Raw genomic sequence first — 26,316 nt, 5'->3', positions numbered from 1 at the left:
TTCAAAAAGACCTTATAGTTTTTGAGAAAATCGATGTTAAAGTTTCAAAGGAAAAATATATACATTTAAAAAACCCGCCGACTTTAACGGTTAATAGCAAAGCCTGCTTAAAATTTAGAAACACCAAATTCACAGGGTATATTAAGGGGATCAGTGGGAATAAGAGGAAAAATTTTTTTTTCAAAAAGACCTTATAGTTTTTGAGAAAATCGATTTTTAAGTTTCAAGGGCAAAAATGTCTTTTAAATGCGGAAAATGTCAGTTTTTTTTGCACAGGTAACAATAGTGTTTTATTTTCATAGATTGCCCCAAGTGGGAAGAGTTTTACTTACTTCGTTCTGAGTGTGGGAAATATTAAAAAAAAAACGACGTGGGGTCCCCCCTCCCAGACCTCTTTAACCCCTTGTCCCCCATGCAGACTGGGATAGCCAGAATGCGGAGCACCGGCCGCGTGGGGCTCCGCACCCTGACTATACCAGCCCGCATGGTCCATGGATTGGGGGGTCTCGGAAGGGGAGGGGCAGCCAAGCTGTCAGCCCCGCCCACATCTGTCACCCACATGTCACCCACATGTGGGTGACATGTGGGTGACATGTGGGAGAGGCGGGGTGGACAGCGGGAGGCGGCGGGGACTTAGCGTCCCGCACGGACCCGACATATATAGCTCAGAGCTCTCTTAGCATCTTTGTATTTGGGCTCCAAGGAGCCCCATTGGTCCTTAGCAGACCAATGGGGTTCCTTCTGATTTAAAGGAACCCCATTGGTCTGCTAAGGACCAATGGGGCTCCTTGGAGCCCAAATACAAAGATGCTTAGAGAGCTCTGAGCTATATAGCTCAGAGCTCTGTCGGGTGCGTGCGGGTGCGGCGGTGGCGGCGAGTGACGTCGGGTGCGGTGGTGTTACAAAGTAACAAAGTTGTTACATTGTAATAACTTTGTTACATTGTAACTGATTAGTATATTTCCGAGGATATTGCGTGGGAACTGGCTTTTAAAGGGACAGGTAAGTATTAATGGTTAATTAAGAATATTAAAGGACTTTTTTCGTGGTTATGTTTTTTGTTCAATTAAAATACTTTTTCTATGTGTTTGTGTGTTTATTTACTTTTAACTCTTAAAGGAAATGGGTAAGGGGTACTACAAGTACCTCTATACTCATTTCTCCTGGGAGGGGGGTGGGCATCTGGGGGACCCCTTTTTAAAGGGGACTCCCAGATGCCACCATGAACCCCTCCCCAGGAAATCGCGGCCTCCACCTCCACCGCCCATCGGAGGTGGAGAAGAGCCCCTTGTCCTTGGATTGGACAAGGGCTCGGAGGGGGAGGGGAAAGCTTGGCTGCCCCTCCCCTTCCGAGACCCCCCAATCCATGGACCATGCGGGCTGGTATAGTCAGGGTGCGGAGCCCCACGCGGCCGGTGCTCCGCATTCTGGCTATCCCAGTCTGCATGGGGGACAAGGGGTTAAAGAGGTCTGGGAGGGGGGACCCCACGTCGTTTTTTTTTTATATTTCCCACACTCAGAACGAAGTAAGTAAAACTCTTCCCACTTGGGGGAATCTATGAAAATAAAACACTATTGTTACCTGTGCAAAAAAAACTGTCATTTTCTGCATTTAAAGGGATACTGTAGGGGGGTCGGGGGAAAATGAGTTGAAGTTACCCGGGGCTTCTAATGGTCCCCCGCAGACATCCTGTGCCCGCGCAGCCACTCACCGATGCTCCGGCCCCGCCTCCAGTTCACTTCTGGAATTTCTGACTTTAAAGTCAGAAAACCACTGCGCCTGCATTGCCGTGTCCTCGCTCCCGCTGATGGCACCAGGAGCATACTGCGGAGACCAAAGACCATACTGGACTTGTGCAATACACTCCTGGTGACATCAGCGGGAGCAAGGACATGGCAATGCAGGTGCAGTGGTTTTCTGACTTTAAAGTCAGAAATTCCAGAAGTGAACTGGAGGCGGGGCCAGAGCATCGGTGAGTGGCTGCGCAGGCACAGGATGTCTGCGGGGGACCATTAGAAGCCCCGGGTAACTTCAACTCATTTTCCCCCGACCCCCTACAGTATCCCTTTAAAAGACATTTTCGCCCTTGAAACTTAAAAATCGATTTTCTCAAAAACTATAAGGTCTTTTTGAAAAAAAATTTTTTCCTCTTATTCCCACTGATCCCCTTAATATACCCTGTGAATTTGGTGTTTCTAAATTTTAAGCAGGCTTTGCTATTAACCGTTAAAGTCGGCGGGTTTTTAAATGTATATATTTTTCCTTTGAAACTTTAACATCGATTTTCTCAAAAACTATAAGGTCTTTTTGAAAAAAAAAATTTTCCTCTTATTCCTTCTGATCTCCTTAATATATTCTCCAAATTTGAGGCTCTTAGCACTTAAGGGGGCTTTGCTATTAACCCTTAAAGTCGGCGGCTTTTTTATATTATACGGGACCGTAATTTTACGCGATTACGGCAGACTGTGTAATTTCAATGGGAGTTTACTGTCTTACGCGTAATTTGTTACGCGTAAAACGTAACCCACGGTCTACGCGTAATTAATTACGCGTAATACCGTAACCTTACACGTAACGCTTACGGTGCATTTGTAGTGAATTACGATGCGTAATTACGCTAATGCGTAATTTCGGCCCAGCACTGGCCTGTGGTCCTTAAAGAGACACTGAAGCGAAAAAAAAAAATTATGATATTATGATTTGTATGTGTAGCACAGCTAAGAAATAAAACACTAAGATCAGATACATCAGTGTAATTGTTTCCAGTACAGGAAGAGTTAAGAAACTCCAGTTGTTATCTCTATACAAAAAAAAGCCATTAAGCTCTCCGACTAAGTTAGTCATGGAGAGGGCTGTTATCTGACTTTTATTATCTCAACTGTTCCTGGACTATTTACTTTTCCTCTGCCAGAGGAGAGGTCATTACTTCACAGACTGCTCTGAAAGACTCATTTTGAATGCTGAGTGTTGTGTAATCTGCACATATTATAGAATGATGCAATGTTAGAAAAAACACTATATACCTGAAAATAAAAGTATGAGAATATTTTCTTTGCTGCTAATCTTCTAGTAATTATTCATAGTACACAACTAATTCATTATATCATATATTTTTTTTCGCTTCAGTGTCTCTTTAAGTTGTTAAGTATTTATATGGCGCTGACATCTTCCACAGCACTGTACAGAGTACATTGTCTTGTCACTTAACTGTCCCTGAGAGGGGCTCACAATCTAATTTGAACCGGGGATCCAAAGCTGCAAGGCGAGATCGCTAACCACTACGCCACCATGCTGCCCTATTATTATTATTATTAATAATAATAATAATCCTGAGCCTTGCAGTATTACTAAATATATTATTATTAATCCTCAGCCTTTCTTTCAGTATAACTGAGGCCAGGAACACCCTTGAAACAAGAACTGAGAGCCGCAAAGCCTTCAGTCCAACAAACCAAGGGAAGTATGGAAAGGCGTTAGGGCAGCCAGGAACTTCAAAACCCCCCTCAGCATGTGGCCCCTAGCACCCAACTGGCTGAGGAGCTTAACCACTTGAGGACCCACCCTTTACCCCCCTTAAGGACCAGCGCTGTTGTAGCTGATCTGTGCTGGGTGGGCTCTGCAGCCCCCAGCACAGATCAGCGGGCACGCAGAGCGATAAGATCGCCCCCCTTTTTTCCCCCCTATGGGGATGATGTGCAGGGGGGGTCTGATCGCTCTGGTGGGCAGGCTAGTTACGGGGGGGGGGCACCTCAAAGCCCCCCTCCGCGGCGACATTCACCCCCCTCCCTCTCCTACCTGTCCCCCCGGTGATCGGGGCTGCACAGGACGCTATCCGTCCTGTGCAGCCAGTGACAGGACGTCCCCTGTCACATGGCGGCGATCCCCGGCCGCTGATTGGCCGGGGATCGCCGATCTGCCGATCTGCCTTCGGCGGCCCGCAGGCTATTCACGGAGCCCCCCGCCGTGAATTGACAGGGAGCAGCCGCTCGCACGAGCGGCTGCTTCCTGATTAATCAGCCTGCAGCTGGCGACGCAATACTGCGTCGCTGGTCCTGCAGCTGCCACTTTGCCGACGCACGGTATAAGCTTGCGGTCGGCAAGTGGTTAATGAGTTCTTCTGAAGATTTGAGCATCAATCAGCTCGGGGACCCAGTGCCCACACAAAGGTACCTCCTTTCCTCCAACCCCTTAGGGACCGAGATACCCCAGCACTGGTTGCAGTCCAGGAGGCAAGCGTACTACGACACTTCCACAGGCTCAACCCCAGGACAGCATTAGCAGTGCTGCTCAGCAAGATTTCGGATATCTGAGTTACCCAGATAATCCCAACTTTTTTCACTATCCAAACCGGATTCGGATTCCGGATACCTGGGCCAAATCCGAATAACACTATGGGCCTGATTCACAAAGCGGTGATAACTCAGTTATCACGCCTAAAAGACTTTAGGCGTGATAACCTTTGCACCGCTGAGTTAGCACCGCTTTGTGCTCTTTATCGCGCGCAAAGTCCCGTGCGCAAAGTTTTGCGCGCGCAGTCGCGCAATTCCGCGTGCAGCGCCCATAGGGTTTAATAGGCGCCTTCGCGTGCACCGCGCGCATCGCGGCTACTTTGCGTGCGGGAATTTCGTGCGAGTTTTCTCTTATCACGCCTAAACTGAGTTTAGGCGTGATAAAGGGCTTTTCACTGGCGTGCAAAGTGTTTGCACCGCTTTGTGAATCAGGCCCAATGCGAGTTATTGCGGATATCAATCTGAAAATCTGGAATCCGTCGGATACTAAGGTTGTAAATCCGAATCCGGGTACTGTAACCATGGAGATGACGTCCATGATGTCATTGAGCCAATCAGAGGGCTCCCAGCCTAAGCCCAAGCAACCAATCACAGAGGGGAACCTTGGCCAGTCCCTCCTGTATATAAGGAGGGGGGCCATGAAGAAGAATCGTCCTTTCTTTGTGACAGAGGTGCCAAGCATCATCCAGACTTGACGCTGTGTTGTTGCTCCTGTCCCTTATTGCCTGAAGAAGCGGGTTTTGCCCGTGAAACGCGTTGCGACTGTTTACTGGGAGCTTTTGAATGAATAAATTGTGTATATATTTTTTGAATATCAACAGCCTTGTTGTCTGTTTGTGGTTAGCTGGTCCACCACCGCAACCAAAACATTTTTAACTTTTTATCTATTTTTATACTTCCGGCGCCTCTGTTTACCTTTACGCATCTAGAAATCCACCCTTGGTGGAAGGGTGTTCTACCCTACAATTTCCTCTATCCACAGAGAGCGACGTTTTACTCCTGAGTGGGGACAGGCTTGTTCTCCCCACCTGCCTTGAACAGTGGTTGCTTCAGAGGCAACCCTGGTTTGTGAGTATATTACTTACTTTTCATTACTTCCCATCCCCTACTAATACTTACTACACTATATTGGGCTCTCGGTCTTCTATCTTTTCTTAGTGATATCATAGGTTTCTTTTGAGGTCAGGTTTGCCTTAAACACTAAGCCCATAAGACCCTCGGAGAACACCGGCCATCTTTACGTGGTCCTCCACATGTGCGTGCCTATTTGCCTTATCTCTTCATTTCTTTTGCTTTATGTGCTGTAAATCTCATGTTTGAATACATTTGTTTATTACGTTTTTGTTACGGTGACCACAGAAGTAATGATCAGCACATTGCCGGTCCAATGAGTTCTGGATCACCATGAGCTTGCTGGTTAGTCTGTACCATTGCCGGTCCAAAATACCCCACTTATAAGTTCCTTCAGCAGATAGGTTCATTCGGTAGAAGATGAGCTGATTCCCGAGGAATCTTGGCTCAGGTGATCAGATTTGATCTACACATGCCGGTCTGTGTTTTGCCTTTCTGATAGAATCGCAGTTATTATTCTATATCAAGTTGAGAGTAACTCTGAGAGTAACTCTGTTTTTCTGGTACGATGTGACAAGTGTAAGTTCTCCCCATGTAATACGGATGATAAAACATTATCTGCTCTAGCGACACAAAGCAGGATATGAGCTCTGGGCACAATAGAGAGACGAGCTCAGGAATAATGGTGAGTTGTGCGCACAGAATACTCCATCTCTTTATAAAGAGGCACATTGTTTACCTGCAGCCAGGAGACTTTCCATAGAGAAGTGCAGGGAATAGAGATATAATGACCTCGCTGACCTCCGGGGAACTTACATGATGGAGAAGAGAATTTTGGGGTCACCTGACACCCCCTTCCCTCCCGATCCACACTACTAACATCACATGACACATCTCAGGGATTGCTTCCTCAATATAAGGCAGAAGCTAAAGAGGTCCTACCTTTCTTTCTTTTACCCCTCCCACCAAACCACCATCTTCCTCTTCCTCCTGTAACGATCGGTGTAACACAGAGAGGGTCTGATTACCGGTGATCTGCAGTATCACCGGGAATGCAGAATATACCCGATTATTGATGATCTGCAGTATCACCGATAATCAGATATATCTACTAACCTCTGGACACCTGAGAGAGAAGTGAGTGTTTGGGTGTAACAGTAACACAGTGGACTGTACCTAAGTAGTAGGTACAGAGGCAGTAAGGAATACTGCACAGAAGTATGCTCCTTCCGTAAGCCTAGACTCTCCCGGGGGAGGAGCTAAGCAGAATGTGGGAAGGACAGAGCGTGAGTGACACCAATGAGCGGGTGTCACTAACAGATCTGGGAACTGCCTCTAACTGTAAGGCTAGTTCTCGAGGTCGGCCAAGCCAGGTCGTCAACACACAGACAGATAAAGTACAGAATCAGAAGGCAGATACGGAATCCAATAACAGGCAGGGTCAGGCAACGGAGAATCAGAATAACGAGGTACAGAATCAGGAGGCAGATACAGAGTCCAGGAACGAGCAGAGATTGGCAACAGGATATCAGAAATAGCAAGATACAGGATCAGAGTTCAGAGGAATAGTCAGGCAGGCAGAAGGTCATAACAAATAATACAATACAATATTCCTAATGCTAAGGTGTGAACTCCTTGATGTCAACACCTTTGGAAACTATGCTAGAACACAGAAACAGACAAGGCCTGAGTGCTACCACGTAGTGATCGTAACGCCAGACACCAGAGAAATGACCAGCACCCAGTATATATACCACAGCGCTCTCCAGCGCCACCCCTAAGTGCTGGACCAATGAAAAGTGGAGGAGATGTCAGCTGACCAGCTTGGTCAGCTGACCTTCTTCTGGCTGTCATATAAACTCTGCCTCTCAGCGCGCGCGCGCGTCATTTTGAACCTGTGTGGACTAGCAGTCCCAGCCACACCAGTCAATTTTTGCAATGTCTCTGCTGGCCTGCACGTGGGGTGAGACGCACCGCTATCTGCACATGCGGTGGCCTCCCCGCGCCTGGTCAGACCGTCAGTAGCAGTGCGCGCAAACCGCAGCGTAAGACGCGACGGTTTTTCCGCGTTCCGCTATGCCAGCCGCGGAAACAGCCGCCTCATCCTGTGTCCATGCGGCGGCTTTTCTGCGTTTCTTCACACCTCCTCTGTCTACTCCTTCTTCGTTCCGTTACCTGCCTTCTTCTCCTCTCTTCCTCCTTCTATCCATTCCATTTCTTCTTAGCTCTCCTTCTTTCCTTTTTCCACCTACTTAATTTTTCCTTCTTCCTCATTTTCTTTCCTTTTCATTCCGCCATTCTTTCCTTCTTCCTTCTCTCTTTTCCTACCTTGTAGTATTCCTAGCTTTTTCATTTCTCCATCAATCCATTCCTTCCTTCCTTTCTTCATTTCCTTTATCTATCCTTCCCTCCTTTTTTTATGCCTTCCCTCTCTTCCTCTCCTTATTCCATATGATACGCCAATAGTTTTAGGCTTTGGGGCACCTCTTTAGTCCTTAATTCAGAGTGGCAAGAGGGAACTTTATTGGAGTTGTGGGATGCCAGAACAGCTCAAGGGGGAGAGGGCGGATCCCCTGGGAGTACCCAATCAGTATGGCCATGTTCATCCATAGAAGAGGGTAGATGATGTACAATCTGGGGGGAGAGGGGGGGGGGGGGGACACAGGACTAATACTATTGCCTGGGAAGCACACATGGCTATTGGCTACATAATACCACTACTTAGGGCATATGCTGATTTAATGTTACTATTTTAAATGCACACATCTGACATCTATGGGTCGAATGGCTACTTACCGGTAATACTCCTATCTAGGGGGCACTTGACTATTTCTTTAATCTGGGGGCACATGGCCACCACACCAATGTTAGTTTATATCTATTACAGGTGAGACAACAAACAGTCTGTTCCTGACAACCAGAAAGACTGGACAGATTTTATGGGGGAATTGTGTTTGACTTGGTGGGGGGGGGGGGGGGGGGGAAGGGGGTGGAGCTATATCGTGAAAAGATGGGGAGAAGTTATTGGGGAACCCAGGTCTAAATTCTGCAGTGTTGCTTGCGAAATAGCATCGAAAACGCTATTTTTGATTTTGAGAATGGTTAAGAATTTGTGAAAATTCACGAAATCCACAAAACATTGTTATTTTTACAGTGAAAATTCATGAAAAGCATGAAATGTATTATTTTTTGCACAAAATTTTATAAGTTTGTAAAACCACAAAAATGATTTTTGTTGGCATTTACACTCGAAAGTCGAATTTAACATAATTTTTGCGAAAATGAATGCGAAAAGAATATTGGCATTTTCGCTCATCACTGATTCTGCATTGAAGCCCAGCAATCTCTAGGTATGTCACTTAAAGTGAACCAGAGACGAAGCACCTTCATGTATTTTACCATACTGTATAGATCAGTGGGAACATTAGAGAATACACCCACCCTGCTCTCTGCTTCATTCTTCACTGCTCAGCCTGCTTGTTATCAGCCCTGATAAAATCTCCGACTGAGCATTCAGTCTGGCTTTGCTATAATCACTCAGCTATAATGATTCCTGAGCAGAGCCACAAGGGGGCAGGCTTGGGCTTGAAAAGACAGTACAGAAGACAGACTCAGCTACAGATATTCCTGAGCAAAGCCAGACTGAATGCTCAGTTGGGGATTATATCAGGACTGATAAGAAGAAATCTGAACAGTAAATAATGAAACAGAGAGCAGGGTAGGTGTTTTCTCTAATGTTCCCTCTGATATACATGGTAAAATACATGAGGGTGCTTCGTCTCTGGTTCCCTTTAAGCCCCGAATCTGCGCAGTTGGTATTTTTCCATTTTTATTTTACAAAAACAAAGGTTTTTTTTTGTAAACCAAACTTTTTTATATATTCTTCATACAAATCAATGTTTTGCTGAATTTATAATAAACACCACGGCACCTGAACTTGGCCCTGCAGCTGCTGACAGACAATGTGTTTTGCTTGTATTGTGGGTCCGTGTAGCTCCAAAGTGCGTATTCTGATCAATAAAGATAGACAGAAAGTGGCACCTACATGTCATGGGAAGTGTACTGTGTAATAATACAAGCACTCAAGGCTGCAGCTTTGTCGTGTTGTGGTGAGAGCACTTTACATGCCGATCTACGGTCAAAAACATTCTTTAGCACAATAGAAAAATAACAATAAAGAAAAAAGTCCTTCCAAGGTTGAAATGCCGACATGTCCTCTAAAACAGGCATTAAACAGTAAACATTCCCACGAAGAAGCCAGTCAACAGATTATATAACAGCAAAGCTTCAGCAAACGAATGTCCTTTAAGGGGTACGTAACTTGCTGATCTGTAATACAGACCCCACCGTCTCAAAGCCAATCCGAGGCATACTGTGTAAAACAAAAGATACTAATCTAAGAGAAGGCATCCCATGACCTCTTGGAGACCACCACCGACACCGCCCCCAGACCTTCAAAAAGTTGCTGGCCGCGCCCCTCTTTGTACATGAGCATGAGGGGAGACCAGGGAATCTTTTTTCGCCGGCTGTGATCTTGCTAATTTTTAACCACTTGACCACTACAGGTGGTAAAACTTCTTTATTGTTAAAACAACAAGCAACATATGTCTCCTGGGACCCAAGAGACACATGTTGCTTGTTGTTTTAACAATAAAGAAGTTTTAATACTTTGCAAATAGTGCTGTGGATTCACTTTTACTATAAGCACAGTAATACAAGGATACTGTTATCCATCCAGCAGTTGACAGGCTTCACTGGCGCAGGTGTTTGACAAACAATCACTATAGGTGGTGTTTCCATTACGCTCCAGAGAAAGTCTCACATTTCAGCACTCCTTCTATTCATTCGCTAATAACTTTATCACTACTAGTCACACCAAAATGATCTATATCTTGTTTTTTTTCACCACCAATTAGGCTTTCTTTGAGTGGTACTTTTGCTAAAAATGATTTTGTTCTATATGAATTTAAATGGAAGCAAGGAGGAGGAACGCTACAAACACCACTGTTAAGTCCAAGGGAGCAGGAATCACAGGTCTCAAAACATGTAGGCAAAAGAAGGGTATTCCGCTACACCAAGGCTGGGTAAAAGCTTTTCTTCAACTTTATTGGCACATCAGTGAGCACATACAAGGCTGATGCGTATCGGAGCTCTGAAAGGCTCCTTAATCATAGCCAGCATACACAAAATCACCACAAGTTTAAGTAGTCAAGTGCCCGCCCACAAGGGGCATGGCTACCCCTCTTAAAGAGACATAGACAAATTTTACATATAAAAATATGGCAAAGCCGATATATAAAATCCAATAAGTTAAAAAACCAGAGATGACATGGTTAAGCATCAGAAATGTATATACAGTAAACATATGTTCATCAAACCGTATAATGCATAATATATGATATACAAATGACAGAAAAATGGAGACGTTAGTGAAAGTGGAAAGGAGAAAGGAAGGGGGGGGAGGGGAGGAGGAAGAGCGGGGAACAAACCTCAAAAAAGATTTATTCTCATATCATAATGAGGTTATGTTCTTACATCATAGGTTAGGCTGATATCCATTTTTGAATGCAACCCTATGGGCAAACGTGTACCCAATTTCCATATCCAAAAGGCCTCCCGTTTTAACAGTAACCTACGTAAGTCACCTCCTCTAGGTGAAAGTGCCACTCTTTCTATGCCTTGGAAAGTAAAACTGGTCATGACACCCTGGTAATCCCTCAAAAAGTGTTTGGATACACTAAAAACCTGGGTGACATATGTTTCTTTCTTTCCTCATGCATCTACCTGGTCCATTATAATGCTCCATTGGTTCAATGGCTACCCGCTTACTTACGTGATACTACTCATTTACTGAATAGCCTAGAGTCTTTACAGTGGTTTGAGCATTATACATGGGTCACTATGGACGTGACAGCTCTTTATTCCTCAATTCCTTCCTTTGTCTGGATTACGCCTGCTGCTGAGATTGGTGCCCGAAGTTAGGGATTGTGCTGTCCGAGAAGTGGCTGAGGTTGATGCATGGCTCCTGCGGTGCACCTCCGTGCGGGGCTGGGCCTGCGTTAGACCTGCAGCTTGGACCAGTCCTGTGCTGGATCTGTAGATGGTGGAGAGCAGCTTGATGGAGTGCAGTGAGGCAGATGGTGGCAGCCAGGTCCTCCGCATGGGTAGCCTAGCCCAGAGGAAGGTGGTGGTTCCAGGCAGAAGGGTCCAGGGTGGTTAGCTGGGGAGGTGTGCAGCCAGCCGCATCTGATGGCCTGAGATTGTGCAGGCAGCTGCGGCAGCATCAGACCTTCTGTGGCGGTGGAGGGGCCTCTGTTCCTTTAAATGCGGCGTCCTCCAGTTCTCTTGGCAGTGGCGGTGTGCCTGCCCACGTGGTTCATCCATGTGCATGCAGGAGCCGGGAAGATCTGGAGTCCTTACTCCTGTTCTGCAGCCAACAGCGAAATGAGTCGGCTTCGTCCCCCGGCAGCAGCAGTGACTACCTGGCTGGTGGTGTCCTGTCCTGAGTCCTCCACGAAACGGCAGCATAAGGCGACAGACCCGCCGCATCTATACCCGGCCCCTGTGTGTGGTCCCTGGGCCAGCCGCGTGAGAGATGGCTGCAGCTCAGCGTCAGACACCAGGAACCGTAGCCCAGCGTGCTCAGGCTCCCCAGGACGAGAAGAGCAAGGGGAGTCCTTCCAACCTCCTAACGTAGGTGAGCCATGAGGGTAAGGGGGGAGAGAGGAAAAAAGGGCCGGAGCCCTGCGTGCCGTGGCGACCTACACCGGCGCCATCTTGGGATGTCTTTTCTCTAGACTAAATAAACCCAGTTTATCTAACCTTTCTTGATAAGCGAGACCTTCCATCCCACGTATCAATTTTGTTGCTCGTCTCTGCACCTGCTCTAACACTGCAATATCTTTCCTGCAATGTGGTGCCCAGAACTGAATTCCATATTCCAGATGTGGCCTTACTAGAGAGTTAAACAGGGACAATATTATGCTAGCAACTTGAGGTTTTTTTTTTGCTGGTATTCTTGCACTGGTAACGGCACAAGCTTCAAACCTGCTACAGGCGTTCATTGAGTGACTGGGGTTCAAATTCAGAAGAGGGGCGGAGCCACAGACAACCAGATTTGTTTAATTTCAATGGGAAAATACAAATTATTGATGCCAAGGACCCCAAAGCTCACAAATTTGGTCATTGAGTTTTTGTGTGTTAGGGTTAGAAAAAGTGGGCAGAGCCAACACCAGCCAAATACATACCTGGGTAACGCTGGACCCTCAGCTAGTTTCAAATAAAACGTGCTACTGTGTATAAAACACACACATTTTATTTGCCCATGTATCCCAGCTATTACAATATTTAAATTATGTCCCTAGTACAATGTATGGCGACGATATTTTATTTGGAAATAAAGGTGTATTTTTTCATTTTTGTTGTTCATTTACACTATATCACTAATTACAAGTCCTTATTTGCAAAAATAACAAGTAAAATACCCTCATGACATACATATTAAAAAATGTTAAGTCCCTAAGGTAACTATTTATGTATTATTTTTTTTTGCATTTTTTTAAATGTATATTTTGGTAACTATGGGAAAAGGTGCGGGGGAGGTAAAAGGTTAATTAATGTCGGATTTATTTATTTTATTTTATTAAATGTATGTATATGTAGGTGTGTTTTTATAGAGTGACCAGATTTTGAAGGCTCAACCTGGGATGGGGGGAATTGGGTGGCGAAAAACAGGGGATGCGGCGCGCACAGCTCGCCGCGTCGAAAAATGTGGTATCTGCAGCGCGCGCGAAAAATGGGCGTGGCCATGACATTCTATGGGCGGAGCTAACGTAATGATGCAACAGCGAGGCATAAGAAAGCAGTGTTTACGCCGTGATGTGGTCAAACGTGGATTCACATCATAGGTGTGCAGAAACTGGGAGATGCTATTTAATAGTATGCCATAACCGCAAAGCAGGAAACACAGCCAACTATGACCATTAAATAATAAATGCAGCAACAGTTACCCCAGAAACCACAAAATAAACGCAATGGGCAACATTTCAGCACAAAATAAACGCATTGCGGGCAACATTTCAGCACAAAATAAACGCATTGCGGGCAACATGTCAGCATAAAATAAACGCAATGGGGGCAAACATGTCAGTACAAAATAAACGCAATGGGGCAAACATGTCAGTACAAAATAAACGCACTGCGGGCAACATGTTAATACAAAATGAACGCACGGCGGGCAAGCATGTCAGTACAAGATAAACGCACTGCGGGCAAACATGTCAGTACAAGATAAACGCACTGCGGGCAAACATGTCAGTACAAGATAAACGCACTGCGGGCAAACATGTCAGTACAAGATAAACGCACTGCGGGCAAACATGTCAGTACAAGATAAACGCACTGCGGGCAAACATGTCAGTACAAGATAAACGCACTGCGGGCAAACATGTCAGTACAAGATAAACGCACTGCGGGCATACATGTCAGTACAAGATAAACGCACTGCGGGCAAACATGTCAGTACAAGATAAACGCACTGCGGGCAAACATGTCAGTACAAGATAAACGCACTGCGGGCAAACATGTCAGTACAAAATAAACGCACTGCGGACAAACATGTCAGTACAAGATAAACGCACTGCGGGCAAACATGTCAGTACAAGATAAACGCACTGCGGGCAAACATGTCAGTACAAGATAAACGCACTGCGGGCAAACATGTCAGTACAAGATAAACGCACTGCGGGCAAACATGTCAGTACAAGATAAACGCACTGCGGGCAAACATGTCAGTACAAGATAAACGCACTGCGGGCAAACATGTCAGTACAAGATAAACGCACTGCGGGCAAACATGTCAGTACAAGATAAACGCACTGCGGGCAAACATGTCAGTACAAGATAAACGCACTGTGGGCAAACATGTCAGTACAAGATAAACGCACTGCGGGCAAACATGTCAGTACAAGATAAACGCACTGCGGGCAAACATGTCAGTACAAGATAAACGCACTGCGGGCAAACATGTCAGTACAAGATAAACGCACTGCGGGCAAACATGTCAGTACAAGATAAACGCACTGCGGGCAAACATGTCAGTACACGATAAACGCACTGCGGGCAAACATGTCAGTACAAAATGAACACAATTTGGGCAAATATGTCAGTACAAAATGTGGGCAAACACTTCACCTGCAAGAAAAAGCATTTACTCACCTGGCAGAAGACGTCCCCTCACGCAGCCGGCCTCTGGTGTGTGCAGCTCCCCCTGGCCTGGACGATCTTCAATCTCCCGCTCAGCCTCTCACAGGCAGAGCAGGGCTACGGCAAGATGGCGTCCGGAGGCGGAGCCCTGTACTGGAGACAAATAGTCTCCAATACAGGGCTCCGCCTCCGGACGCCATCTTCCCGTAGCCCTGCTCTGCCTGCCGGAGGAGAACATTGCAGGCTGGAGCGGGGCTGCGGGGAATGAACTAGCGCAGCGTCTAGTAGACGCTGCGGCTAGTTCACTGTACGGTGGCCAGAGTCCCGAGGCCGGGACGTCCCGCTGCTAAAAGCGGGACGTTTCCCGGGACCTCATGCAGCCTGGGACAGCGCCCCCCGAAGGCGGGACGCGTCCCGGGTAAAGCGGGACGTATGGTCACCGTAGTTTTTAGTTTTGCCCACTAGACGTCAACCCCCCACACTTTATTCCTGTGTACTGTGAACAGTACACAGGAGTATTTGTTTTTACTTTCACTTTGTCAGTGACCACCCACATCTCACTGATGGCGGTGATAATTGATCACAGGCACTTTGATCAGTGAATGGGAACATGTGTTCCCATTCAAGATCAGTGTACCCAAGGTAGCAATGAGAACATACGTGAGGGCGCGCGCAGGAGCGCGCATGATTGCGCTCATCTGGCAATCGCTGAAAATTACGTATAACTATGCCCCTGGAGCTATGATGAAGTCTTAATGGGCATAGAAATACTGGCACCAGTCCGTTAAGAGGGTAAAGCTGCCTTGGACATAGATACTTACATTTCTGAATGACTATATAGGATGTCTTCTAGTTAGTCTACTTAATATTTCCTCATTCCTTCACAGGTAAATACCCAACACAATTTGTCCTAGATTTTAAGTACTGCATATTGCATTGCAGCTGTTAACCAAATGTTGCATTACTGCAGTTGTTCATACCTGTACTGACTAGATCAGGTCTGCTAATGAAATACTTACACTGAGAAAGACAGTGCATCAGGGCGGGCTGAGGCAGAGGCTGTGGGGGGGGGGCCCGAGCCGGAGGGGGTAGCGGGCAGGAAGGGGGTATTGAGCACATTGGCGGGGAGGGGTGTTGGATCCCTCCCTCACCTCGGTCCCCCGAACTGCGCTCCCCCTCCAGCTATTAAGCGCAGCAGCAGCATAGTAATACCAGGGAGCGGGCGGGGATGACTCACCTCTTCCGCGTTCCAGTGTGTGTTCCACCTCGTGACTTCTTCCAATGTCGTACAGTGGGCGGCATTGCAGGAAGTGATGAGAGTGGAACGCCCGCCGGAACGCGGAAGAGGTGAGTCATCCCCGCCCGCTTCCTGATATTACTACGCTGCTGCTGCGCTTAATAGCTGGAGGGGGAGCGCAGATCGGGGGACCCAGGTGAGGGAGGGGTGTCCGACCCCCCTCCCTGCCACTGTGCCCAAGATTTGTACTTACCAGTGCCCTAGGCCTGCTGTCACCAAGCGCCCCCCCCCCCCCCCGCCACCACCACCACCACCACCACCAAAAAACATTCTGTCCAACTATCTGACTAGCGATCACTGGTTTGAATGGGCTCATTTCAGTTGTGCTGCTGTGCCCCTCATTGAACAAAGAATCAGTGGATGCTCTGTCCTCTCACGATGGAAATTTGCGCTCCTGCTCGAATGTGCACAGCAGCCGATAGTGTTCTGGGAATGCATACTTGAGAAATTACGCTGATGTATGATCGGTACTCGTCAAGAATGCATAACACTGTACCGGCCTTGGTTGCTGTGCACATCTGGGCAGGAGCAGGAAATTACAGGGAGCTCAAGTGGCCAGAGCATGCGCTGCTTCTTTATCCTCTGTGCGACTGGCTGCAGTCAGAGCCACAAACAGGTGACAGGGAGCGCGAGTGGCCAGAGCATGCGCTGCTTCTTTGTCCTCTGTGTGACTGGCTGCAGTCATAGCCACAGACAGGTGACAGGGAGCGTGAGTGGCCAGAGCATGCACTGCTTCTTTGTCCTCTGTGTGACTGGCTGCAGTCGGAGCCACAGACAGGTGACAGGGAGCGCGAGTGGCCAGAGCATGCACTGCTTCTTTGTCCTCTGTGTGACTGGCTGCAGTCATAGCCACAGACAGGTGACAGGGAGCGTGAGTGGCCAGAGCATGCACTGCTTCTTTGTCCTCTGTGCGACTGGCTGCAGTTGGAGCCACAAACAGGTGGCAGGGCAGTGCAATGGAGAAAAGCCCAAACAAAACAGAGAACAGGTAAGTAGCAAACATCCTGTCAAGACCCGCTTTGGATGTTTGGTTGTAATTAGTGTGGACCTGAACTCAGAACTTCCTCTCTGCTCTAAAAGATACTCAACAACATAACCTTTAAAGAAAAAACATTTCTTTGTTACAGCTGATACAAATCTTGCAATAAATAGACAGTGTGTCTAATTCCTACTTTCATGGAAGCAAATATATTAACATCTTGTGCTTTAAAATAAGCTTATATGCTGTGGCAGTCAGGTGACACAGGGAAGATATCAAATTTGTGATTAGACACAGATGTGGAAGAATTCGAAAGGCTCTCTAAATACATACATGGTGCATGTCTCTGCATGGTTTCCTTCTGTCCTGTGCAAGAGTTCAGCTCCACTTTAAAGCATCTGAATGACATTTATTTATATTTGCTGAAAAATCTACGTATCTCTTTTGAATGCTGAATGTACATATGGCGGTGTGCTTTAACATATAGACAGTATACAGGAACACAGTCTGAACTAGGCTTATTAGCAGAAAGATTACTCTTTTTCTTTTAAGCCAATAAATGGTATCACTCTGATTCAAAACTCTCTGCTTTTGCTGATGGCTAAGATGGTGCAATGCTCTAATGCTACAGGAAAGCAGAAGGATGCCAAACCATACACACTAGCATAGAGGTAGTAACAGCTCAGGTGACAGTGACAGTGTAGCAATGAAAGGGAAGCATACAGCATTTTTATTCCAGGCTGCAGCAGTTCTCATAGATGGTCGGAGATGAAGGACAGAAAATGAGTCAGGAAAGAGTTAACTTAAGCAGAGACCAGATCACTGGCTAGAAAGAAAAAAAAAGCAATAAATTAGGCCTAGATAAGAAAGTGTAATTTACAACTGCTTGGGTCAGTGTCACAGCTCTAAAAGAGAAGGCGAAGAAACTAGCAGAAATGTTTGTGAATGCCTGCATTAGAACTCAGCGGAACTTAGTTTTATCTTCTTTGTAATGTAAATCCCTGGTATTTCTCACATCCACTTGTACTGTATGTCGATCCATATAAATAATTGGATCATCAGGTGACAGTTATGATTGATCCTGATTGTTATAACACATCAGGAAGTGAGAGGTGCAGGGATTGGGGAACTCTGGAATTCCTCTATTAGTGCAGAGCAGGGCGCTGGCTGGCTGCGCTGCGGGAACAGAGGAGATGATTTACTTTGACATATGACTTCTTCTCTCTCCAAGTCATGCCGCCCTTCTGATCTTATCTGATTTTATCGCCCTAGGCCGTGGCCTCTGTGGCCTTTGCAGAAATCCGGGCCTGCCCGCTACCTCGTCCAGCTCAGCGCCACCCCCCCCCCCCAAGGCCAGGTGGGTGCCCCCCCCAACATTGCCGCCTGAGGAACCCGCCTCACCCCGCCTTATGGGCAGCCCCGCCCTGGACGCAGCCACACACTATACTATACTACATGGGTGGTGTACTATAAGCTGCAAACCACACCACAAACCGCAACAAAAAAAGCAGGATCAGTTCTGAAAAGACTATTGGGGTCCCTAGCTGGTGAACTGCAAGGAGCAGAACACTAATGGAAGCAGCTACACAGCACTGGATCACACAGAACTGCTATCTATCTGTCCCACAATCTCAGCTCTCCCTACACTGACTCCAGGCAGACTGTAAAATGGCTGCCAGGTTCATTTATTTTATGGGGGGTGTGGCCCGTGTTAAAAATGCTTAACCGGTTGTCCTGCCCCACCTGACTTAAGAGTAAAGAGTCCAAAAATCAGAGCAGGTGGTTTTGGTGCACGGCACAAAAGCGCCAAGCGCCAAAAGTAGGTGCCGCCCTAGCAGTAATGTTATACTGTGCGGGGCGTGTAAAGGTAATTCAGGGTTTCTCACTGTGGAGGGGCAATAGTATTTTACACCGCTGGGGATTTGAGTGGCAGCAGAGTGAGTCGCCATTCGACGTACGCCCAAAAATGACTCCATGTTAAAGCATAGGGCATAAAGCATAGGGCGAATACGACTTGTAAAGTTTGCCATAAATGCAGAATATTTGCCGGGAACTGTTCACCAGTAGACATGTTCATCCACCAATAATCATTGCCACAACCGAGCCGGTATTCTAGCGTGCCTTTACTTGTAAACAGCTGACCATCATCACATACCGGCCCCTGTAAATATCTTTCTGCTCCAGGTTGAGCTGTAAATATGAACTCTTTTGGATTTTGGCTTTGTTCCATGCAGGATATGAATTAATAATAGGATGCCACCCTTCACAGTAAATTCAATAAAGGAGTTATGGGGCATGAAATATTCCATTGATTTTCTGCCGCTTTGAATATATCTAATAAGGCATGTGCGGCTGAGCAATGGCGGCCTCGGGGGGACGGGGATCTCGGGCGCACAAAGGACTCGGGCGCTGCGGGGATACACCGCGGGGGAGGACGGGGCTCGGAAAGAACAGCAACAAAGACGACGCATCATGGAAAGGCTTGTCACACAATAGGCTGCCGAGATGAAAGCGGCTGCTGGCATTGTGCTGTGTTTATATGGAAACGCATCGCGGCTCGCACAACATAAACGGCAAGGACAGATCGCAATGTACAGGGGAAAAACCACGTATTCCGCACACGCAAGCTTCACGACTTACATAGTTTGGATGACAAAGAGAAGACATCCAACCATCAAGGTCAAGCCCCAAAAATGCCGGTCCTGAACCTGCATACAGTATATCCCAGATGATCCAGGGGCAGGGCTGAATTTCTGAATAGGCTACAAAGGCTTGGGCCTTGGGTGACAGCTGGCCAAGGGGCGGCTGACATGGAAAAGTTATAGCTGCTTATGGAATACAGAGGTTGCAAATAGGGAACAGCACATGGAAATAGGGAGCTGCTGCCCCAGGTGTCTGTAGATTACTAAAGGGTGCTGTTGTACCTGGATCAGGGGCGTAACAATAGGGGATGCAACCCCGACACCCGTGGGGGGCCTGGGCCCCTGTAGGGCCCGCTCAGGGACATTTTTGGGGGACCGGAGGGATCGCAACATGAGGGGAGAGCATTGAACATCAGCGGAGAGGGGGGACAGTCCCACCTCCCTCACCTTGGGCTCTCCCCTCTGCGCTTCCCTCCAGCATCTATCACTGGCAGCGGGCAGCGGGCAGGAACACATACCTTCCTGCGTTCCACCGCCGGAGGCTCCTCTAAGTGTCTGACGTCCTTCCTGTTTAAGCAGGAAGTAGCGTGAAGCACTTAGAGATCGGAGACCTCCTCTGTGGATGGTGTCCTGCCCGCTGCCCACTGCCTACTGCCAGTGATAAATGCTGGAGGAGCGCAGAGGGGAGAGCCTGAGGTGGGGGGGGGGCTGTCCCCTCCCCGCCAATGTCCAATGCTCTCCCCTCATGCTGTGACCCCTCCGACCCCCCAGAAACGGCCCTGAGTGAGCCCGGGGGAGGGGGCGGTGATTTCTAGTTACGCCCCTGCCATGAATGTTAGACATGGAAGAGGGGCTGCACAAGGAATAGGAGGGGGGGGGGGTTGCTGCACATGGAAGGAGAGCCAGCGCCACAAGAAAAATTGGCCTAAGGGTGAAAAAAGTATCAATAACTTTGCCTAAGTGAAATGACCACATTATGATTGTCACTAATCATATTGAGTGCCCGGACCAAAAGCTTAGACTTTATGAATGTCTGTCTCGCATCCGTTCCATTCACCCCATCATGTGATAAATGATATCCTGCCCCCTTCCTGATATGTTGGGGTTTATAGACCGCCCACATCTCTAGCCTAGAAAATTAAAGCTTCAATCTGATTGGCTGTTAACAGGGCCGGCCCTACCATGAAGCAGACTGAATCATGTGATTCAGTGCAGCAGACTGTAGGGGGCAGCATCAGCTCTATACTGAGCTGGTGTTTTTCAGTCTGTCCCTCAGCTCTGCTGCTTCTGCCTGACTCAGGGAGCACAGAGCTTGCCTGCAGTCTGTGTGTGTTGGCACGCCCCTTAATTAAATATGCACTGCTTGCTGCAAGCCCCGCCTCCTCTCCATGTGCCTTCTGCCCTCTGGTTTTCCTGTCTAGCCTAGAGCCTGCCGTGGCTGCTAATGCAATAAAAACCCTTCCTTTCCAATCTCCATACACTTATCCCACTGCTTCTTCTACCAGGCAGAATAAGCACGTCCCCCAATGCTTTATTTGTGTCTTTTCTTTACTAAATCTCTTTTGTTGTTTTTGTTTGCTGCGTTGGTGTGATAAAGCGAGTTTCTCATTTTCTATGGAAGCGCGGCGGTTCCTGTTGCCGGCAACGTGCGGTGAAACCGATACCAGGAGCTCAGCACGGCAGATAGCGTCCTCCTCCCATTAATAAGAAATGACAAAAGAAACTTTGTAATAATAATAATAATAATAATGGAATGTTTTGTGGCGTTATTCACAAAAGATAAAAGCAAAGAGAGACAAAAAGCAGAACCAGAGAATTAAATAAAACACAAAAAAAACTCAAAAACAGCATTTCACCTGGTTTACAAAGCTGATTGGCTGGCTGGAGACTGCAGTGTACCTTTTGTTTACTTTGTAAATTTTCTCACAGGTCGGTTAAAGGGAATCTGTAACAAAAAAAACAAAAAAAAAACGTACGTAAGTTCCCCCCATGCATTCTAAAAAGCAGCCATGACAGTCTGATGTAAAATCTTCTTCATTCAGATACAAAACAGACAGAACTAATGATGCATTTAACTCACACAGCACAACAAACTGCTTTCCCCAATGCTGCTCTCCTGCCTCCCCCCTCCTCCCTCACTGTCAGACTCCTCACACAGCACAACACGTTGCTTTTCCCCAATGCTGCTCTCCTGCCTCCCCCCTCCTCACTCACTGTCAGACTCCTCACACAGCACAACAAGCTGCTTTTCCCAATGATGACCTCTTCACCTCGCTCTCCTCTCACTTCTCCTCCTACTCTGACGGCATGCTCTTAGTGTAAACACAGTACAAACATGCCGCCCCTGTAATCTCTGTGCCTGATGCAAGTGTTTCACCCTGCTTCATGAGAAAACCGGCTCTGGCCAACGCTGGATCCCAGAGGGTGAGGAGGACGGGAAGCCTCATTAGGATCCAGAGACTTCCTTCTCCCGATAACCCCTAGGGGCTGTTTTTTGTTGTTGCAGATTTTCTTTAAAGGACCACTATGGCAGAAACCTTGATGTGTCACTAGGCCTATCGTCATTCATGCAGTAACTGCAGAGTAAACATGCTCAGAAGTGTCACTTCTCCGCCTCTATGAATGCTATGTATCTGTCAGCAGGGCTGCCGATGTGTCCAGGGATCCAGTGGCACAGCTATGGAGCTCCGGGCCCCGGTGCGAGTTTTACATTGCCTGCACCCCCGAGCACTCGATACATAACACTTGATACGGTGCAACAAAACCTGCTAAGGTCATCTACAGCCTAGGTTCTCAACGTGTGGTACGCGTACCCCAGGGGGTATTTCTGATGGCTCCAGGGGGTACTCAGGCCAAGAATAACTAATTCAGAGTTTTAGAAAATGATAAAGCTTATTTAAACACCAAATTAGTGATTTAGCTAGTTAAAAGCAACAGAAAATGCTTGGAAATTGTTTAGAGCCAATTATAATGTACTAGGATTAAATATATATTTGTCAAGGGCTACTTGTGATAATGTTTACTATGCTAGGGGGTACTTGGTGAGTACAGGGATTCAAAAGGCCGAAGGGCCCCGATGCGGTCGCTCCCTCTGCATCACCTATTGCTACGCCACTGCAGGGATCTTAACTCAACCCTGATTCGAGGGAGAAAAGGTCTTCAATATTCCCCTATGAAAAGGAGAGGCTCTAGATCTATAAAGCTTTCCTGGTCCTCTTCCCATCACCTCGGTCCACTGCTGGCCCCCTGGTGAGATTATTTGACCACCAGGTGGAATATTTCTTCAGCTCTCCTTGGGCAGCCTTTAGGAGTCCTCGTGTCTCCAAGTTCTTCCAAAGACGAGCAGATTTGTACTGCGTAAGTTCATGTCCATGTCTATGCTCGTGTCCTTGCTTGCGTCCATGCTCATGTCCATGCTCACTTCCATGCTCACGTTCAAGCTTGCTTCTATGCTCACTTCCATGCTCGTGCATGCCCATTAACAATAGGTCTAGTTTTGGAAGCACTCCAGGAACACAAGTGTGTCCAAAACCTTCCCGAGGAGTCTCGAAGGTGCTAATTGTGAACATGGGACAGCAGTGGAACGAGGACATGGAGAGAGGACCAGGTGGGTTCTCTGGGATCCAGAACCTTCTCTCTTCATAGGTAAGTATCCAAGTCTTTGTTTTTTTAGGTCCCATTAGGGTTGCTTCAAGAGTTCTTTCACACTGCAAAACATGCAGCGTACTGGAAGACCGTGTATTCCTTGGTCAAGTGCTTTTGAAGCACATCTAGCCATATTATGGTAGTTGAAACGGGCTATCGCGATTCTCACTACTGCACCAGTGTCTTTATGATCGGAAAACTGCAAGTGTTCTGAAAACTAGTGAAACAATCGCAAAGTGCCTCACTTGGTCTGTTCCACCTGGCAAGAATCCTAACTGCCATTCAGTGACGTAACTAGAACTCATTGGGCCCCCTTGCGGAACTTTGGATGGGGGCCCCCCTTGACCCTGCTGAACACTGAATAGGGACTGTCTACAGATCTGTGTCTGCAAAACTTTGTATGATTCCTTATCAGTGGCTAAGCAGATGCAGTCATTAGAAAAATTCTGTAGAGAACAGAATTTTTTTTTCCTCCATACCCTTACTTGTCAGTTTCTAAGGACGGGGAAAAGAAACTCCTCCCCCAACGGGGCCCCCTGCAGCTTCTGGGCCCCCCTGCAGCTGCATCCCTTGCAGGGTCTATTGTTACGCCCCTGCTGCCATTACTGCACTTCCTGACAGGTCAGCCGTTGTGCGGAGAGGGCATGGTTATTATCTTGGCAGGCTGAGAATCCATTTTTGCCCAGGGCCCAATGTGGCTAGTAGGAATGCTCACTAGGATTCTGAGGAATTGAAATTTCCGCATTTCCCATTACAATTCGGAATTTCAGATTGGAAAATGGAAAACAGAAATCTGATTTACCGCATCTCTGTAATTTTAGCCCAATCATAGAACTTGGAAGCATTGGACCAATCAGAGTGAAGAATTTTTCCGCAAATATTGGATCACTTAACCACCCTGGCGTTCTATTAAGATCGCCAGGGCGGCTGTGGGAGGTTTTTTTTCATGCAGCCAACTGAAAGTTGGCTGCATGAAAGCCCACTAGAGGGCGCTCCTGCTGCATACTTCTGATCGCCTCCGGCGATTTGAAGTAACAAGAAGGGCCGCGATGAGCGGCCCTCCTTGCTTTGCTTTTTTCGTCGTCATGGCGACGAGCGGAGTGACGTCATGGACGTCAGCCGATGTCCTGACGTCAGCCGCCTCCGATCCAGACCTTAGCGCTGGCCGGAACTGATTGGTCCGGCTGCGCAGGGCTCGGGCGGCTGGGGGGGACCCTCTTTCGCCGCAGAGCGGCGGCAATCAGGTAGCACACGCGGCTGGCAAAGTGCCGGCTGCGTGTGCTGCTTTTTATTTGGCGAAAATCGGCCCAGCAGGGCCTGAGCGGCAGCCTCCGGCGGTGATGGACTAGCTGAGCTCGTCCATACCGCTAAGGAGGTTAATTTTAGAACAATCACAAGACTGATTTTCCATTTTTCCAGTTTTGTATTATCCTATTTTTTTTGTCATTTTTTGCATTCTCTGATGCAAAAACTTAACCACTTTACCCCCGCGCGTACGGATTTCTCCGCCCCTTTTTCCATCCTTTCACCCCCAGGGACGGAGAAATCCGTACTCTGCGCACTCCCGCCGCTGTCCGCGCTCCCGCTCGTAAACACACCGCCCGCCGCTAGTAAACACGCCGCCGCCCGCTCGCCTAGAGATCAACGAACGGGAAAATCCATTCCCGTTCGTTGATCTAAGCCCCGCAATGATCTGCTGCCGCTCGGCTGAGCAGCGCGATCATTGTGAAAAAATAACAAAGTCCCAGCCTCTTTCTACTTCCTGCAAGCGTCCGGAAGGACGCTTGCAGGTCGCATGAAACAAATTGGTAATGTTGCCATCTTGTGGCCAAATAGTAAAACTACACCCTAACCATTTTTTACACACAAATAAACTTGTTTTACACAAAAAATTAACTCCTTACCTCCCACACTCCCCAATTTTTTTTTTTTTTGTAATTAAAAAAAAAATAAAAAATTTACAATTTAAAAAAAATACATAAATAGTTACCTTAGGGACTGAACTTTTTAAATATTTATGTCAAGAGGGTATAACACTGTTACTTTATAAACTATGGGCTTGTAATTAGGGATGGACGCAAAACTGAAAAAAATGCACCTTTATTTCCAACTAAAATATTGGGGCCAAACATTGTGATAGGGACATAATTTAAACGGTTTTATAACCGGGATAAATAGGCATATACATTTAATGGGTTTTAATTACAGTAGCATGCATTCTTTAAAAACTATAAAGGCCGAAAACTGAAAAATAATAAATTTTTTCCCACATTTTTTCCTATTTTCCCATTAAAACACATTTAGAATAAAATTATTCTTGGCATAATGTCCCACCTAAAGAAAGCCTAATTGGTGGCGATAAAAACAATATATAGTTCATTTCATTGCGATAAGTAATAATAAAGTTAGACAAATGAATGGAAGGAGCGCTGAAAGGTGAAAATTGCTCTGGTGGTCAGGGGGTAAAACCCCTCAGTTGGGAAGTGGTTAAAGATAAAATCCTCCTCCAAAATCGGAAAATCAGCATTGGCAGAAATCGGAATTTCTGCCGAATTGGGCATTTCGGACCATTCCGAGTGGCTAGAACCGGACCTGGGAAAGGGTGGAGTCAGAACCGCCAAGAAAAGTCTAGAGTTAATTTGGCAACCCTTATCTCTGGAACTACTGATCACTCTGCAGTTTTTGCTACAGGTAACTTGGATTGTATCCATTTCTCTCAGCCTTTGCTCAGTTGGGTTTGAGACAGGTCTTCTTTAGAGTTTTTCTGAATTCTGGCATACAAAGTTGTCTTGGTAGACAATCTAACAAATACAGTAATAAAAGTTTGATTTCCCGAGACAGCAACACAGACAGACGCTTGCGCATATAAGATAATGAGGAATAATGAGGGGAAAAGCGCCAAATAAACAGCAATTTCAGAACAGAGACTCCCGGGCCGCTCAGAAAGAATCATTTCTCCCGTTTAATAATTAAAAGTCGCCAATTGCGGCCTAAGTTCCGCGATTTACATTTCTCCTAATATTGGGGGAATTACACTTCTGATGAATTTTTATGTTTGTAATCTTTCATAAAATGACAAATGACGATCATAAAGCATGGCGGCGGTTCTGAAAATGCGCAGAGGAAGCCGAGGATATGATTTGTTACGGCCATAAGAAGAGCGAACAACAATCGTCTTACTGATGCTG

General features: G+C 46.9%; 1 protein-coding gene across 1 annotated transcript in view; it reads right to left on the bottom strand.

Annotated features, from left to right (window-relative positions):
- LOC137519526 (protachykinin-1-like) overlaps nucleotides 1-26,316 on the bottom strand; it is a 217,632-nt gene that overhangs the window by 169,224 nt on the left and 22,092 nt on the right. Inside the window, exon 2 of the mRNA XM_068238494.1 lies at nucleotides 21,340-21,428. The gene's annotated coding sequence lies outside the window, so the exon portion shown is untranslated. The remainder of the gene's footprint in view (nucleotides 1-21,339; nucleotides 21,429-26,316) is intronic.

The sequence above is a fragment of the Hyperolius riggenbachi genome, chromosome 5, assembly GCF_040937935.1.
Source record: "Hyperolius riggenbachi isolate aHypRig1 chromosome 5, aHypRig1.pri, whole genome shotgun sequence".
Classification (NCBI taxonomy): Eukaryota; Metazoa; Chordata; class Amphibia; order Anura; family Hyperoliidae; genus Hyperolius; species Hyperolius riggenbachi.
The sequence above is the reverse complement of the archived record's forward strand: the minus strand, read 5'-3'. Positions and strand labels throughout refer to the sequence as shown.